The 6,252-nt window shown below is 46.1% G+C and overlaps 1 protein-coding gene across 2 annotated transcripts in view; it reads left to right on the top strand.

The window, feature by feature from the left end:
- Positions 1–4,315: 4,315 nt before the first annotated feature.
- TTLL1 (tubulin tyrosine ligase like 1) overlaps positions 4,316–6,252 on the top strand; it is a 43,639-nt gene continuing 41,702 nt past the window's right edge. The window contains exon 1 of one of the 2 annotated variants that reach the window (XM_008063455.2): positions 4,316–4,347. The gene's annotated coding sequence lies outside the window, so the exon portion shown is untranslated. Of the gene's footprint in view, positions 4,348–4,562; positions 4,579–6,252 lie in introns of those variants that run through there. The other variant, XM_008063456.2, reaches the window with a different exon arrangement.

Here is a 6,252-nt window from a genome sequence, read left to right as displayed (position 1 = left end):
CTGGGCTCTGGCAATCCTTCCACCTCAGCCTTCCAAGTAGCCGGAATTACAGGCGTGCGCTACCACGCCCAGCTGATTTTTTGATTTATTGTAGAGATGAGGTCTCGCTGCCCAGGCGGGTCTCAAACCCGGGGGCTCAGTCAATCCACTCACCTCAGCCTCCCAAAGGCGTGGGATTACAGGCTGAGCCACCAAGCCCGGCTTACCAACATATTATGTATATAATTCCAGGCCACTACATACAGATCTACCTTTTTCTTTTATTTATTTATTAATTATTTTTTTTTTTTTTTGAGTTGGAGTCTCATTCTGTCGCGCAGGCTGGAGTGCAGTGGCACACTCACAGCCACCCCAGCGTTGAACTGCTGGGCTCCAGTGATTCTTCCACCTCAGCCTTCCATGTAGCCAGAACTACAGGCATGCGCTACCATGCCCAGCTAATTTTTTTATTTATTGTAGAGTTGAGGTCTTGCCAAGTTGCCTGGGCTTGTCTTGAACCCACAGGCTCAGGCAATCCGCTCGCCTCAGCCTCCCAAAGTGCTGGAATTACAGGATGAGCCACTGAGCCTGGCCTCTTTTATTTATTTACTTATTTGTTTGTTTGTTTATTTATTTATATTTTTTAAGTCAGAGTCTTACGCTGTTGTCCAGGCTGGAGTGCAGTGGCCAACTCACGGCTACCACAGCTTCAACCTGTTGGGTTCAGGTGATCTTTCCACCTAGGCCTTCCAAGTAGCTGGAACCACAGGCATGCACCACCACACTTGGCTAATTTTTTGATTTATTGCAGATACGAGGTCTCGCCATGTTACTCAAGCTGGTCTGGAATCCCTGAGCTCAGGCAATTTTCTTGCCTCAGTCTTCCAAAGTGCTGGGATTACAGGCGTGAGCCACCATGCCTGGCTACCTTTTATTTTAATGGTTAAATAGTATTTCATCAAATTGACGAACCTTAATTTAGCCAACCAGACTTCTGCTGGTAAACATTTACATTCTTTCCAATTTTTCATTATTAGAAATAATATTGCTTTAAATGCTCTTATATGTATACAAATGTGTGTGTATACATATACATATATACATGGGTATACAGGTATACTTTGTTTACCTGTCAGCTAAATCTTAGAATAATTCCTAAAAGTAGAATTTTGGCGTCAGACTATATAATTTAAATATTTGGGCTGGGCAAAGTGGCTCACGCTTGTAATCCCAAAACTCTGGGAAACCAAGGTGGGAAGATAGCTTAAACTCAGGAGTTTGAGACCAGTCTGGGCAACATAGCAAACCTCATCTCTACAAAAAAATCTAAAGAAAAAAATTTAGCCAGGTGTGGTGCCACACACCTATAATTCCAGTTACTTGGGAGGCTGAGGCAGAAGGATCACCTTAGCCCAGGAAATTGGGGCTGCAGTGATCTGGGATTATGCCACTTCATTCCAACCTGGGCAACAGAGTGAGATCCCAACTCAATAAAATGAAATAAAATTTTGGTGAGTACTGCCAAATTTCCAGCTTTCCAAAGGCTGTACTAATATTCACTCCTACCCATAGTGGATATACATTTTTTCCATATTCATACTAATGCTGTGGCTATCTTTTAAGTTTTTTCCAATTTAATACATAAAAATACCTCATTAAAAATTTTAGGCAAGGTGTGGTGGCTCACACCTATAATCCAGGTACTTTGGGAGGCTGAGGTGAGAGGATTGCCTGAGCTCATGGGTTCGAGCCCAGGCTGGATAACTTGGTGACACCTCATCTCTACAGTAAATCAAAAAATTAGCCGGATATGGTGGCATGTGCCTGTAGTTCCAGTTATTTGGAAGGCTGAGGAGGAAGGGTCACCCGAGCCTAGCAATCGAGACTGCGGTGCCTATGAGTGTGCCACTGTACTCCAGCCTGGGTGACTCGAAAAAAAAATTAGTTTTATTAATTATTAGTGATTTGGGCATCTTTTAATGTGTTTACTTACCATTTTTAAAAAACTTTTTTTTTTCAGTCTTCCAAGTAGCTGGAACCACAGGTGCATGCCACCACACCTAATTTATTGATTGATTTATTGTAGAGATGAGGTCTTACCAAGTTGTCCAGGCTGGTCTGGAACCCCTGGGCTCAGGCAATCCTCTTCACCTCTGCCTACTAAAGTGCTGGGATTACAGGCGTGAGCCACTGCGTCTGGCTTAAAATCCTTTTTACTAATATATGATGTATATAATTCCATCTTCTGTTCTGAAACTTGTGTTTCTATCTTTTTTAATTCATTTTTGTATTTTTTATTGATTTATACAAACTCTTTATATATTGTAGATATTAATGCTTTGTCATATGTCATGCCCATATTTTCTTTTTACATTTATTATTATATTTTTCATGCACATATTTTCAATTTACCCTTGAACTCAGTTTATTGTATTTTTGCTCTCATAATTATGTTTTTACCAGCTAGCAAGGACAAGTCTTCCTAGGCAAGATAGGAAATCAAGCCTATATCAAGGAAAAAGGTTAACATTAAAACTAAAAACATATTAAGAAACTTGGATTTGTTCTTGATGTCAATGAGGAGCCCTTGAAGACCTTTTTTTTTTTTGAGTTGGAGTCTCACTCCCTCACTCAGGCTGGAATGCAGTGGCACGCTCACAGCCACCCCAGTGTCGACCTGCTGGGCTCAGACGATCCTTCCATCTCAGCCTTCCAAGTAGCCGGAACTACAGGCACACACTACCACACCCGGCTAATATTTTGATATTTTGTAGAGATGAGGTATTGCCATGTTGCTCGGTCTGGTCTCAAACCTGTGGGTTCAGGCAATCCTTTTGCCTCGGCCTCCCAAAGTGCTGGGATTACAGGCTTGAGCCACCGCACCCAAAGACTTTGTTAAAAATTAGATTTACATGATTAGGCTAGCACTGAGAGTCCTTCAGTTTCCCGCTTTTTTCATTTGGGACTACCTGGCTCCCCATTCAGCCTTCACATTGCCCAGAAGTTTTCCTAGAACTGTATTCACTATTTTTTGTGACATTTGTCTCCTTCCAATGTCTGTATCAGAACCTTCTGGTGCTAGTCTTTGGAAAAGACCTGCATGGGGGCAGAAGAAATGGTAAAACATGTTAAGCACCTTTCTAGGTGCTATTCACAAGGGATTGAAAATGTTTTCAGCACCACTGAGAGATGGAGGTCATGATTCCCAATTCACAGTGAAGAAATTGTAATAAGAGACTGGGCTGGCCCACACCCAAACAACTAGAATATATAAGAGCAGGACTATAAACCCAGTTGTTTCTTCTTTTGTATGCTGCCTCTAAAGTGCACTTTTTTTTTTGAGTTGGATTCTCACTCTGTCACCCAGGCTGGAGTGTAATGGCAAGCTCATGGCCACTGCAGCCTAGACCTGCTGGACTCAGGTGATACTTCTGCCTCAGCCTTCCAAGTAGCTGGAACCACAGGCGCGCGCCACCACGCCCAGTTAATAATTTTGATTTATTGTAGAGACGTCTCACCAAGTTGTCCAGGCTGGTCTCGAAGCCATGGGCTCAGGCAATCCTCTCACCTCAGTCTCCTAGCGTGCTGGGATTGTAGGCATGAGCCACCGCGTCCGGCCTAAAAGTGCACTTTTATAGCTGAGAATGTCTGGGATAAACGTCCTTTTATTGTGAATGAATTAAACAATACTTGACCAACTACCATGTGCTGTGCCAGGTACATTACTATATACCTAAACCCACATAGCTATCCGATTTTTGGAGTGGGGATTCAGGTCCATGTCCAGTTTCAGTTTTATCACTGGGCCAGGCTGCTTCTGCCCAACAGAAGGAGTTTACAATATATTTTTGAGGAACGCTTCACAAATAAGGCGATCTTTGAGGGCCATCTATTGATGACTACATGCTGAGCTCAGCCTATCATGTTACCCTTTCAACAAGCCCACGTGGGACCGATTTTTCACCTACGGAAGCTGAGCGGCAGAGGGACTATCTTATTGCTCTCTTTCTCGCTTTCTCCCAATCTTGCGCCCCAGATCCTCCTCAATGTCACTTCTGGGTCCTGGAGGTAGCGGGGGTGGACCACCTGGCATTTCCTAGGACGCACCTCCGGGGTACCACCGGCTCCCAGGAGAGGGAGCCTAGAGTCGCGGCCGACAAGCCTGACCTCGGAAGTAGTCGCGGCGCCGGCAGTCGCGTCTCCAGTTGCCAGGGCGCCGCCCCGGAAGTACAGTGCGGCGCGCGGCGGGCCGGTCCGCCGGGCTGCTGGCGGTGTAGTCCTGGGAGCGCCGCCGTGGGGCTGGAGGTTGGGCAGGGCCTCGGCGCGGGACGGCTTTCCAAGCCTCCCCTGGGCGCTCGGAGCCCACAGGTGAGGCCCTGCCGCCGAGGCCGCCGCCTCTCGGGCACTAAAGGTGTGGCCGTGCGCATGCGGACGAGTGCGCATGAGTGAACAAGTGTGGGCTCCGGTGTCTACGCGGCCGCGACTGTGCGGTTTAGATGCTGCTTGCCGGACACGCGTCTTCCTGGAAGCCTGCGCTGACCACTCCGTCCCTCTTCCTCCTCTGAGTACCTATGATTTACCTTGTGCCGTCCGACTATTGTAATTGCATCATTATTTTTATTATTGGTTATGCCCAGACTTTCATTGTTCCTAGACATTTCCCATTTATTTGCAATCTGTATTGTTTCTGTTGGCATCTTTTGCAGGGCACAGTGTAACTGTGGAGAGAACTTAGGACAGGAGACAGGAACCTTGTGTTCTCCATCTTGCTCTTTTCTCTGGGTGACTGGACTGAGACCTTTTTTCCTGTTTCCCTATCAGTTGAGAGGGCAGGGCGGGGCAGGGGTAGTCGTTCACCCCACAGAATAGTTAGGACATTATAGAGATTAATTTTAAAGGTGAAAGTATTTTATAATTGTAAGCCTTTTTGGCATTCGCAAAACAAGTTCTTTGTTCAGTAACATTTAATGAATTCATTATGGTGCTGGGTGTGGCAGTAGTAAAAGATGGGCCCTCCTCTGCCCTCAAGGAATTATAGACACTGGTAAACAGCCCCTGTAGAGTGTGGCACTGTCACTGGTTGGGGTTGTGAAATGGACAGTGACAATACAGCAATGAATGAATGCACTGCAATGGTGCAAATCATCGTTTGTGTTGTTATTTATTATTTTCTTTAAAGATTTTTTTTCCTTTTTATTTTATTTTTTTAAAGGCAGGGTGTCACTCTGTTGCCCAGGCTGGAGTGCAGTGATGCGATCATAGCTCACTGCAGCTTTGAACTCCTGGTCTCAAGTCATCTTCTGTTCAATCTCCCAAAGCGCTGGGATTATAGGCCTGACTCACTGCACCCGGCCTTTTTTCCTTTTCTTTTTTTTTTTTTGAGTTGGAGTCTCATTCTGTCACCCAGACGGGAGTGCAGTGGCCGCTCCCGGCCACCGACCTACTGGGCTCTGGCAATCCTTCCGCTCAAGTAGCTGGAACTACAGGCACGCGCTACCACGCCCGGCTAATTTTTGACTTATTGTAGAGATGAGGTCTCGCCAAGTTGCCCAGGCAGGTCTTGAACCCGCGGGCTCAGGCAATCCGCTCACCTCAGCCTTCCCTTTTTTCCTTTTCAAAGAAGACTTGCTGGAAAAGAATCTAGGTGCCCCCACAATCCTGGCCAAGTTGGGATGTTATTGAAACTGGTAGTGATTAAAAAAAAAAAAAGTTTGGAGTAGTGGGGATGGGGGGAGAGGACTCCTGTTTTGAATGGCTGGACCCAGAAGGATAAAATGATCCTCATGGATGTAAGTTTTCCCCTGCTTGCTGTTTCTCCTGAAGGTTGGCCTGGCTCTTGTCTGGGGGTAGTAATATCTGGAGAAGTGAGGGCCTCTTGGCAAAGTGCCTGTTGTCCTGGAATTGTAGGCCTGCCCCAGCAGGCAGGTGTTCCCACACTCCTCAGAAGTCAGCTCAACTCCCAGCCTAATACATCACGCTCCTGGTAAGGTTGTGGAAGTCTATTTTTTTTTTACATTAGAAAATATGGTTTATTCGAGGTGAGAGGATTGCCTGAGCTCACGGATTTGATACCAGCCTGGGCAACTTGGCGAGACCTCATCTCTAAAATAAATCAAAAAATTAGCTGGGCATGGTGGCGTAGGTCTGTAGTTCCAGCTACTTGGAAGGCTGAGGCGGAAGGATCGCCTGAGCTCAGCAGATTGAGGCTGCGGTGGCCGTGAGTGTGCCATTGCCCTCCAGCCTGGGTGACAGAATGAGACTCCAACTTAAAAA

This window comes from Carlito syrichta, unplaced genomic scaffold, assembly GCF_000164805.1.
Source record: "Carlito syrichta isolate Samal-C Ts95f unplaced genomic scaffold, Tarsius_syrichta-2.0.1 Scaffold306853, whole genome shotgun sequence".
Taxonomy (NCBI): domain Eukaryota; kingdom Metazoa; phylum Chordata; class Mammalia; order Primates; family Tarsiidae; genus Carlito; species Carlito syrichta.
This window is presented reverse-complemented; position numbering and strand designations above follow the sequence as displayed.